This window comes from Triturus cristatus, chromosome 2_1 (assembly GCF_964204655.1).
Source record: "Triturus cristatus chromosome 2_1, aTriCri1.1, whole genome shotgun sequence".
Lineage (NCBI taxonomy): Eukaryota > Metazoa > Chordata > Amphibia > Caudata > Salamandridae > Triturus > Triturus cristatus.
Window position 1 is genome coordinate 175,399,164 of NC_140581.1, and position 12,606 is coordinate 175,411,769.

A 12,606-nucleotide genomic window follows, 5' to 3' on the forward strand; every position below is an offset into this window, starting at 1 on the left:
GGAAATTGCGATAATTTGACATTTTCGCGTGTCGCGGAGAGCGCGAAAATGTCAAAATTTCCACAATCTGCATTTTACCGGAAATTTTTTGCTTGCTCGCGCTGTAAAATAATACATTCTCACGTGCGCGCGATCGCCTTACCTGAATCCCCCCGTTCACCGACAAGAATTCCCGATCCGGTCGTGTTCTCCACGAGAAGTTGGATTGTTGGTAGCCATTTGCGCTGTCTCGTGGCAGTTCGCGCCCGCAGTAACGCCATTCATCGCGCGATCACATCTTTCTTCTCGCGATCATGCACCGCGAGACAAGTAAAAACAAGATGGCCGCGACCACGAGCAACCGCATGGGTAAGTTGGCGAGCCGCGATCACGCAGAAAATACCGCGAACGGGCGGGAAAAAAACTTCCGCATCTTCGCGATATTTCCGCGTGTTTGCGGAGATTTTTAACATTTTCGCGATAATTTGCAAAAGTGAATTTCGCAAATTCCGCCCACCCCTATTCCAGCTCCGGTGGTGAGAAGAGGAGCGAAGGACGTCGCATTCAGGTAAGTTTTTATTTTCTTATTTTATTTTGTGCACACATGCACCCCAATCTATGTAAGTAGGTGGACTCAAGGCATGAAAATAAATACTTAGAAAGCCTGCGATACCCTTGTGCCACCATGGATGCGCCGTATTTACAATAGAGCGCACTATGGCGCAAGGATTGACAGATGCATCAGAAATTCTGAAGCATCTGTTGGTCCAAAAGTCATGCATTGCTTGAGTCGTGTCACAAGCACAACACAACTCCAGCAATGCGTGGGAAGGCCTATACACATTGTACTGCGTCACTCCTTACACCTGCTTCCAGCAGGCGTAAGGTTTTGACGTAGTGGCATCCTAGAAGTTACGCAGTGAAATCTTGTAGATTTCACTGCGTCACTTCTATGAGGCTTTCCTGCGTGGGAACGCCCACCCTGCATCTATGATACCTGACGCAGGTAAAATGTGATGCAGCACTTTACAACGTGACGCATCTCCCTAGATGCGTCACATTGTAAATTGGCTGCATTGTTTACACCACTACTGCATCATAAACGTCACGCAACGTCGGCACAAAAGTGTCGCAAGGGGCTTGTAAATCTGCCCCATGTGTCTTTGTGGTGTAGGTCGGTTTGAAATGGAAGATTCCTAGTGGGGTCGCAATTAGACATACTTGATGAATATTAGTGAGGCTGGTTGCATATTGCCTCTGACTCTGAATCGCAGCCATCACAGGGATGGTGGCCTGCTGAGGTAAGCAGAATACCTTGTCTGTAATTGCTTTTAAAAAAAGCATTTTTTTTAAACGCAACCCGTTTTCCTAAAGGAAAATTGGTTGCGTTAAAATAAATATTTGAAAAGTATATCTCATTTTTTAGAGCAGGCAGCGGTCCCTGTGAACACTGCCTACTATTCAAAAATGTTTCTGTCAACATTCACAAAGGGTAAGGAATAACTTGGGGAGCCTTTCCCATTTGCAAATGGCTAACCACCTGCTTTGAGGAGGTGATAAAAGGTTAATGAGAAAGTAAGGGAGGGTTTTCCAGGGGGGGGTGGCGGGGAAGGGGGTTTGGTGATGGGATCAAATTAAAAATTCTCATTTGTCACATCTCTTTAAGATCAAGATGTCCCCAAATTTGGCTGAAACCTCAAATAATCCTCAATTGTCAATTGCAAGCTATATGGAAGGGATGGTTAGTGTGCTTGGGTGGTGGTGGGTAGCTACTTAAGGTCATGGCTGTTATACGGTATTTATCCTGGAATGTTAATGGTCTGCGCGTGAGGAGCAGAAGAGATCGTATCTTCCAGTATTTGAGAGATTCCCCCGCGCAGATTATTGTCATTCAGGAATCACATCTTCTTAGGACTGAAGCCTCTGAAATCTTGGGGAAACAGAGATGGATCGATAAATGTATATCCACGGACCACAATGCAAACATACGAGGGATTATTATCATCTTCAAAAAATCAGTGAAAGTGCAAATTTTGGGTCATAAAGAAGATCAAAGTGGTAGGTGGATTATAACTCGTATCTTAGTATATGGGCAGGTCTACATACTAGTAGGATATTATGGGCACAATCAAGATGATCCTTATTATCTGGATTGTATAAGAAACCATCTGGTTACATACCAGGACCCTATAATATGGATGGGAGATTGTAATATTGTTATCAATACCAAACTAGATAAATCAAGTAGCTCCAGAGCCCAAGTTCTATCTAATTCTAGACAAACATTGATTTCAATTATGACGCAGTTGGGGCTAGCAGATATTTGGAGAGAGAGATCGGGAAACAAACTGGGGGTTTCCTTTCGGAACTTTAAATATAAGCAGAAGTCCAGAATAGATTATGCATTATTCAGTTTCTCACTTAATAGTTCGGTGATTTCAATAGACTATCTCCCGTCTCACTTGTCTGATCATTCAGCTATTTCATTTTCTTTAAGAGGTGATCAGCAGCCTAGATATGCAACGTGGTCTTTCGATCGTACGATATTATTAGATGAAGATGAAATCAAGCATTTAGCAGATGAAAGTAAAATCTTTTTGGAGATAAATTTGGATTCTGCTGTAATAACTATGGTATGGGAGGCACTGAAAGCATTTCTCAGAGGCGTCATTACCAACAGAGCCTCTTATAGGCGGAAGATATATAGGGAAAAGCTCACAGCTTTAGAATCTGAGATGAAGGTAATAGAACAAAATCTTGGCCTCTCTATGGGTTCAGTTGTTGAGCAAGATAGGCTTTTGGATCTCAAGAATCAGATGGAATTTATCCTTCAAGAGAGGGTCACAAGGAGGTGGGAGGTGAGTAAACTTGCCCAGTTCGAGCTAGGGGAAGTTGCAGGGAAGCTGTTGGCCTGGAAAGTGAAAGCAGATCAGGCTAAAAACTATATTAGAGAGATAAAAGTGGAAGGCGAGACAGACCTTAGATCCTCTAATTCAGACATAGGCAACGCTTTTCTGGAATTTTTTAGAGACATTTACAAAGAGGACATCGTTGAGGACCAAGATGCAAGAGATCTTTGGCTGGGGAAAATACCTCTGCCAACTTTCACTGAGATTCAAAGCAAATATTTGGAGAAGGAAATCTCAGAGGCTGAAGTCATCACAGCCATAGGCTCACTTAAAAAGGGGAAGGCAGCAGGTCCCGATGGCTTACCTGGTGAGATCTTCCGGGTGCTCTCACCAACTTTGGTTTCAACACTTACGGCCCTCTTTAACGAGATCTTAGTCAAGGGCAATACTCCTCCCAAGTCATGGAATGAGGCAATCATTGTGTTGATACTCAAGCCAGGTAAAAACCCGTGTGAGTGCGATTCATATCGGCCAATCTCACTCCTCAATAGTGACTATAAAATCTTTGCAACCATCTTGTCAGCAAGATTAGGGAGTGTAATTGGGTCTATTATACACCAAGACCAGAAGGGATTTATAAAAGGGCGACAACTGGCTGAGTTGACAAGGGAGCTGATTGGCGCAATTGATATCGCCACTACTTTTTCCACTCCCTTGGCAACCCTTACGTTGGATGCTACCAAAGCGTTTGACAGGGTTAATTGGAGTTACCTGGACGCGGTTTTGAAGAAATTTAATTTTGGGAAATTTTTTTGACGCACTATCTCTCTGTTGTACGGGGCACCATCAGCTAGATTATTAATCAATGGAGTCTTAACAGAGCCTTTTACTATTATGAGAGGTACCAGGCAGGGCTGCCCTCTCTCTCCCTTACTCTTCGATCTGTATATAGAACCTTTTGCGCAGGTCCTGAGAACTGACGTGAATATTCCACCATTTAGATTTGAGGGGTGGGAGAGGAGGGTCGCTCTGTATGCAGACGATATTCTTATTTTAACATCTGACCCGGGTCTAGCATTCCCAACGGTTATTAAAAGGGCTGAGGAATTTGGTCGCTTTTCCGGGTATGAAATCAACCCTGGAAAAACAGAAATTATGGCATGGAACATCGCCAGTGAACATCTGAAGACGACCTCCTCTATGAGATACCTTGGTATTTGGATAACACAGGACATCGAAAATATTGCACAAAGCAATATGGATCGAGTATTTAAGGATTGTCGGAATCTTTTAAAATCATGGGCCCATCTCCAACTTTCCATCATTGGGAGGGTAAACCTTATTAAAATGTCTATCCTGCCCAAATACATTTTTCTCTTTAATACTATCCCCTTGGTTTTCGACTCTAAAATCTTGAACAGATGTCAGAAAGAGATAAATTCCTTTATTTGGAACTATAGAACCACCAGGCTTGCATGGAAAAAGCTGAGGAGGAGAAGAGAGAAGGGGGGGCTGGCACTTCCAGATATAGAATATTACGCATGGGCTTTTATGCTTTCATATTCAAGGATGCTCTTGAAGTCTCCATCTAATATCTCACTGGGGCTAATGTATAATGCAATGCTAGTGGGGGCGGACCTACCATTAGATGGATTTTTGTTTAAATATGTAGACCAAAATTTTTTCAAAAAGGTGAAATTAAAAATCTTAAAATCTTTGGCTAAGACCTGGGCATCGGTTAGGAAGAACCTGGGGCTCTCTTATTATTCCAACTATGCACCAATCTGGGACTCCCCAGGCCCACCGGCCTGGCTGAAAGACCAACTGGCCATACCTTTGAGGGATGCAGGAATTGTAAGGTGGGGGGAACTTCTGTTAGAAGGCGACATAATATCTTGGGACGATTTGCTGGGCAAGGTTGGATCCGGATTGGCAAGATTTAAGTATATACAACTTGTAAGCTGGGTCAGGGCTCTTGGTGAAAAAGGGGTTCCTTTGGGGGCCATTAGCAACATAGAACAACTACTGGTAGAGCGGCAAAGGGGGGGGTAAGGAGGTTGCCTTGTGGTATTGGAGTTTGCTCGAAGATATTGATGGCGATTTCACCCTTCCTGATGATCTTTGGGGAAAAGATCTGGACTATAATTGCAAAGAGGACTGGATTAAATCTTTCTCCATACTATACAAAATTGTGAAACCTGCATGGTTTAGACGGAACCATCTTTTCACAGTACATCGGGCCTATCTCTCCCCGTTAAGGCTTTCAAAGTACCAGCAAAATAAAAAGTGTAATAAATGCAATCTTCCCAATGCATCTGATATTCATATGTTTAAAGATTGCCCCTCTATCGCCCGGTTTTGGGATGAAGTAATAACATCGCTGAATTCCATGCTAGATGCCAACCTGACTCTCACCTTGCCATTAATAGTTTTTGGTTTGGACTCTAATATTACGGGTCAGGCCAGACTCTTTTTATTCTATGCAATACTTCTGGCTTGAAGACAGATTTGTAAAGTCTGGGTTGACCCATCTGCGCCTCAGCATGCCGGCTGGCTGACGTCCCTGATCGAGACATCAAAGATGGACTTAGCCAGGCCAGGCAACAAAGGCAATCGAGCATTTTGGGACATTTTGATTCATCATAGATAGGGCGCGGGGTTTTTTTTTTTTTTTTTTTCCCCCGGGTCCAATGATTATGCCTAAAAAAAACCCAAGGATCTTAGGTCTTCAATGTCCGGTTTTTACTCCATTTAGATCCTATAGCTGGTATTAAAATCCAGTCGGGATGTGTTTCCTCTTCTGGCTTACCATCATCCACCAATATACCATCGTGCTTAGGTTCGGTTGAGGAATTAATCATGTCTTCTACCGGTGGGCACGCTAGGTGGTCGGTGTACGCAGAAAATGAGGGATATGGCAAATGAGGACAAAAAAAAAAAAAGGTTAATGTTTTGAGACTGGAATTCACATTAATACATTCCAATGAAAGAGAGCAACACCCCTCCCAAATACCGATTCGGACTTTGGTCATAAACCCAAAAGATGATTTGGTAACATGTTATCGAATTGCACTTTGTGGTTTGTTCATATAGAAAAGTCCTTTTGCGGTAGCTAACGACCCGATTCTGCGAATCAGACCCTATGCGACCTAAAAAAAGCTATTTACATATAGCCCAATTTGTAAATATCGCTATTTGCCCAACTAAGTTAGACAGCGGTGTACGAATATGTTTGGGACTGAGGCCTATATGTCTGTCTGGAATCCACCGGCTTTTAATCCTTGCCAAAAAGATTTTAGATATTTCTGCAGTGGTTTATTTGAAAGTGCTCATATCAGACTTTTAGTTAGCAGCTTCAAATCTCCTATATTAACCTAGCACATACAAGCTAAACAAGTATTTGCAATGCACTAGGTCTCACATTTACAAGAGTTTGAGCTATTGGCATTGTAGATGACGATGCCTTTTATTTATGTGTTGATTTTTAAAACATAAATAAAAGGCATTTAACAATGCCAATAGCTTAAACTCTCGCAAATGCGAGACCTATTGCATTGTAAATGCTTGTTTAACCATGACGCTGTAGGATCTTGGAATAACTGTACAAATACAAAGTAACATTTTTAATAACGACATCTTGAATGTAGTCAAACTTATCTTTATCTTTGTGGGACTTAACGCAAGTTTAGTTGCGGTTCAGTTACCAATATCGGGAAAGAGGCAGTCCTGCATCCCAGCTGCTACCCTGGGCGCTTTGGTGTTTACTGCAAGATTGATTAAGAAACTAGTGTGCATAATATAATAATAGCGATAGGGTGGTTCTATGAATCACCGTGGTACCATAAAGAGTACCATCAGCTGCAAGAGGCGAGAGCAGGCACACAGCTCAGTAGCCCCCTGCTGGCTGGTCTACATGGGGACAAGCGGAGGGACCATGTCAGACTGACGTGGTAAGTAGGAACTGGGACCAAGACAAGGCAGGAAGTATACAAACCATGTGACTAAAGAGGGCTCCGTTGCATCCCATGTGCCTTAGGCTATGGCTGGAAGTAAACGTGGGAGCTTCGCTAATGACAGGAAGTGCTAGGCTCCACCGGCATTCCGGACCCATCAGAAACACAATGAGGCTGAGAGCCCACAAGCCTTTGAGAAGGAGGTCACGAGAGGAGGAGCAGTGATTGACACTGACAGCGCACACACCTGTTAAGAAGCGCCAGGGCTTACAGTGACCGCACACATCACACTTGATGGCAACTCCATTGCTAAAATACCAAAGGGTAACTAAAGCAGCCTCAGCCTTTTTCTAGACAGTAATATTTTGTGGTTTTCAATTAACCTATTGTAGGACGTTTCTTTCCATTTTGATTGGGTCACTTCCTGTGAAACAGGAAGCAGATCTGCAAATAGATCTCGTCCACATGGGCACTCGCAGTCAAGCAGGATGGTTTTAGAACCTTCAATATGGAAGGTTTGCGTATGGTTGGCATCAAGGACTAACTTTACTCTCCACAGCAGATTAAATGGACCAATGAGAATGAGCTGCCGATAGGCCAGGCTGACCCTGTAGGAGCGAGGAGCACTAAGATGTACACAAGGTGCAGCCCCCCAAAATCTTTCATAGTGTTTAGAGGATCGATCACCAACAGGATCCTCTTGGGATGCATCGCTCACGCACAGATATGTGCTCGAGGGGTTGGGTGGAGTGCACAGATATGCCCCCCCCCCCACCCAAGCACAAATCAAAGTAACAGCAGTTATTGTGACGTCAGCGCGCTGCACATGCAAGTAAGAAAAAGAACAAAAAAATACATACTATGATGCGAGGGAAGTTTTCTCTTATGTCCGGTTTAAAAATAAAGAAATAAAGAAAGTAAATCCTTCTGATGCTTACAGAAGAAGGACTTTCTTGTGCATTGAGGCGGAAGAACCATCCACATTCACCGCAGTGAGACTGTACTGCTGTGGACATAACCAGTATAAACAGCTCATCTATTGAAGCCAAGAGGTTAAGAACTGTGCCAGTAAGGATTGTGTGCGAGGTGCCTTAAACCAACAAGCGGCAGTGAAAACGATCGCTATTATACAAAACAAGCCCGCAAGTGCTGCACGCGCGCGCACCACAGCGTCACAAGTGGTTTCAATTATCGGGCCCGTGTCTGGGCACGATAATTGAAACCACATGGCCTATTGGTGTCTATTACGTGCACCAAGCATGTAATAGACACCAATAGGCCATGGGTGGAGCAATGCTCCCGCCTTTGGCCTATTGCGTGCAGTCTTTTATAAAAAGACGCACGCAAAGGCCAATCGCGTCGCACATAAGGAAAAGCACACGCACGAGCGTGTACGATTCCTAGGTCAGCTTGAAAACCCCGTTTTCCAGATACTAAAGGTCTCGCGCTGCGTGAGAAGTTCTGGGCACTGCACTGCTAGGCGAGAGACCAAAAAACTGGTGGTTGTCTATCACCGATGAGCTGCCATAGTTGTATTTTTCTATTTCTGGTTATAAATTGTATTTAACCCCTTCTGTCCCTTTACCACGCTCGGAGAATAATCCTGTGTGCTTCTGTTGGGCGCCTAACATGCAGACATGTACCGCCCTTCTAAATCCGGACCAAAGTTCTTGCCCTCTGTAGCTCAAGGGCGGCTACTCCGCAATGGCTGAAGAGCGTTGCCCCACTGGTTAAGAGCCAGCAACTATAAAAAATAAAACAATATTTCGTTATCGTTTTATTTTTAAGCAGCTGGCTTGGGCAACACGTGCAGGGAGGGGCCGGGCCAGGGCATGGGAGGGGGGAGGAGGAGTGCTATGTGCATTCTCTAAGTCCCATCTCATGCCGGCCAAACACACATGCACATTTAGGTTTCTCTTACCTAGCTGTATTGAACAGTTAGCTGGAGAAACCCCACAGACTTCCTGACCTGAGCGGAGCGTCTTTTCAGCCAGCTCTGGCCAATCCCCGCACTGCTCTCGAGCAGCACGGGGATTGGATAGGGAGTCTGTGACGTAGTCCCAATGTCTGCTGGGACAAGGAAGAACCAACCTGGAGGCACGACAAGGCAGCAGGTAAGTTTAATTAAAAAAATATATATATTATTAAACTCCCCCCACACTTCCCCTCTTGTGCCTCCCCAGCACCCTCTCCCCCCACCCCACCACTTTGTCTATGTGGCGGCCACCGCTGCTGTAACTGGGACATTAACTCAGAGTACACCTCAAGACCTGCTTCTTTGATGGAACTCAGTGACCCTTCAGGAGATGCGGACCCCCCCCCAACCTAATCCCTCAGCACCTTAAGACCACTTTCCTGGGTGAGTAGCCTGCGCTTTATAAGCCCCTGATTGATTTATTGGTTGGTTGATTGATGGAGTACATGCCCAGATGAAGAAGAGAGCTATCATTTTATGCCCTCAGACTAAATCTGTCATCTACTGGTGGTTGCATAGTGCAGCTACCTTACCTAGCCTTTTGTTAGTGCCAGCTCTAGCTGGAGTGATAGCAATGAAATATTCACAGACTTCCAAATGAAACAAAACCAAACTACTCACTCCTAACAAAGCTCATTCAGTTGCAATGAAGTATCCCCACCACCTCAGGGAGCTGGCTTGCTTCTGAGAGCAGAAAGGATAAACCTGGATAAACAAGCCTTCCTTAGATCAGCCTGAAAGATTGACTTGGAAGCTCACAAGTGGATTGGTGAAAGTAGCACCTTTTTTGTTATACTACTCTGTGCTGCTTCTCTGAGCCACATTGATTGCTCTTGTTATAAATTCCCTTATTCATTCTTTAGAAGCTGGAAGACCGCACTAATAATTAGCAGGGCCTCCACCGCATCACCCAAATACAGAGAGGTTGAGTGGTCGCTGATTAGAGCCTTCTAAGGATCTACTTGCTCCATGCTGCAAACAAGAGCCATCCACTTTTTCATAGGCAACGTGTGCCTGTCTTCAAGCCTGCTCCACCTGGTTATCGGAGACACAACCTGCATCTTCTGTGTCTGTAAACTGGCTCTTCTTCGCAGTGGAGGAGCCCCCTGTCAGGCATAAATTAGAGGGTGTATTCTTTTGAAGAGTGCCCAGTTGGTCTCTCGTGCTGCCTGCAAGTGGCAGGGCAGTCCAAATCATGGAAGCCAGAGTAGCCAAGGAAACTTGGAGGAGCATCTCTTGTGTCAGCTGGGTGACTGACCAAGACCAGTTCCAGGAGCTAGGCTCAGTCACAGTCACAGTCAAGCAAGTCCTTGCTTCCTGTGGTAGGGAGAGTGCAGTGCTCATGGCCACGGCTAGCACATCTCAAGTGTCCTGTGGTCCTCTTAGTGCCCATGCCAAAGGTGAAGTTCATGATTTTCAAGCCAACTTTTAAATATCAGTCACCAGGAGTTGAATGTAAATGTGGCATTTAAGGCCAGGGTCACTGACTCATTTTAAAAAGTGGGTTTCTTACAATGATTTGGTGGATTTTCCACTTTTTAGAGACATCACAAATATCCCCAGGAGTACGGCTAGCAATCTAGGCATGCAGTGGATTACAATGCAGGCTTCCATATCTTCTCAACGTGTACCTGCAGAGGGCCTGAGAATGGATTATTAACAGGAGCAAGAAATGGCAGAAATATGCAATAGTCCATCAAACGTTTTTAATAAACAGTATCTCAGTGCCAGCTATTTAGGCACCTACTGTACATGTCTAAACCGGGTTTGAAAAAAACACTCTCTAGGTTTGTAAATCCCAAAACCGCTGTACTTTGTGGGTGGTCACGACGTTCACAACACGCACCCCCTAAGACATGTGTTGATCCTCCTAAACTTAGTAGTGTACAAAAGCTGTGACAGTGGTGGATTTCTTGTGGTGCTGTGTATCCTCTGCCGGATTAAATGTCCAAACCAGTGAATCTGGATTTTTCTTTCGTGACTACGGATGAATTTTTGCACTCCTAAATTTGGCTTAGGTGCACAAACAAGATGTGAACTGCTCCCCAGGTGCACTAAATGTAATGTTGCTGTAATCTTAATAACCCTATGTTAGATATGGGGTCTCTGGTTGTAAGAGTATGCACCCTGTACAAGCATGAACCACCACTCTAGTCAGGGTAAGCTAGATACACACTAAGAGATAACCTGTGCTCACCCTCTGGTAGCCTGGCAAAAAGCAGTCAGGCTTATCTAAAGAGGCAATGTGTAAAGTATTTGTGCAACACACACACACACACAGTAGAACATTGAAAACACCACAAAAATACTCCACAGTGTTAGACAAATAGGTTATATTTTTATGAGTACAAGAAGACCAAAATGACAAAAATCCAAAAAGTAGAACAAGAGTTATGAATTTTTAACGATTAAATCAAAATCTAGTGTGTAGAGTCAAATAGCACATAGTGGCTACTTGAGGTAAATCCAAATTTAAGGCTGACTGCAATGTAGGGCAGGCCAGCAGTAAATTGGATGCAGGAAGCATCGTCGTTGAAGATTCAATGCGCCAGTTCCGAACCACGCAGACGATGAAGGTTTCGTTGGCGAACACCTTTACAATGCAAGGACTGCATTGGTGAACACCTTTACAATGTGTAGTCATCAAACCACGCTGTCCATTGGCATCAAGCCGCAGAGTTTGTCGAAGTGATGATGTCGATGGGCTTCTGCTTTGGCATCAAAGGGCAATGCCTCGGTTCCTATCACTGCAAAGTCATCACTGCGTCGATTTTGATGGTTCTGTACAGCAGAAATCACCTTTCAAGGGCCCATGACTGTATTGGCATCACTTGGCAGGGCAGGACTCACAGATGGCAGAGTCCAGATTGGTTGGCGGAAGTCTTTGATAACCCTAAGACTTCAAAACTGGGTGCAAGTCAGCAAGCCCTTGGAGTTACTTTGCGTTCAAGTGAGATGGGTACAGTCCTTGTTCTCAGCAGGGCAGAGATCAGCAGGCTGCAGGGCAGCAAGGCAGAAAAGCAGTTCTTACAGAGCAGAAGTCAAGTAGAGTAGCAATCCTTGTAGCACACCAGTTACTTCTCTTGGCAGAGTTCTCCACAGGTTCAGTAGTGTACTGTCTAGGTAGGGTCAAAGCCCCACTGCTTATACCCAGTTGTGCCTTTGAAGTGAGGATGACTTCAATGCAGGCCATTGAAGTGCACAGGTCCCCCTTTCTTTCCAGCCCTGGCTCCAGACTACCAGTAGGGGGCAATCAGCCCTTTGTGAGGGAAACAGGATACTGCCTATTCAGGTGTAAGCATCAGCCTCCCTCTCTTCCTGCCCAGGAAGAGCTTTCAGAATGCAGATGAATGCAGATGAGTTCTCAGTCATACCCACCATGTATGTGGCTGTCAAGTGGGAATGCACAAAATGTAGCTGTCACCTACCCCAGACATGTATTAGAGACAGGCTGCAAGGCACGCAAAGCAGTAAAAGCAAAGAAATGTCCACTTTCAAAAAGTGGCATTTCTAAAACAGTAATATTAAATCCAACTTTACCAGTAGAGAGGATTTCTTAATATCATTCCAACGATATGAAACGTGATGCAGCTACTCCTTTCCAATCAGAAATTACAGCTTAAAAGTGAATTAAGGAATTCCCAATGCTAGCCTATGAGAAAAGTAGGCCTCACAGTAGTGAAAAATGAATGATGCTGTGTTTCACTACTAGGACATGTAACACTTAAAAGTACTTGCCCTACCTTTTAGTTACAGAGCTTATGGTTTGGAAAGAGGTTTTAAATGCCAAGTCGAAGTGGAGGTAAACTGCACACACAGGCCTTGCAATGGCAGGCCTTAGACAGGCTTG

The 12,606-nt window shown here is 44.5% G+C and overlaps 1 protein-coding gene across 1 annotated transcript in view; it reads right to left on the reverse strand.

The window, feature by feature from the left end:
• The window catches only part of LOXHD1 (lipoxygenase homology PLAT domains 1), a 1,221,805-nt gene that overhangs the window by 378,837 nt on the left and 830,362 nt on the right, over positions 1–12,606 (reverse strand). The window lies entirely within an intron of this gene.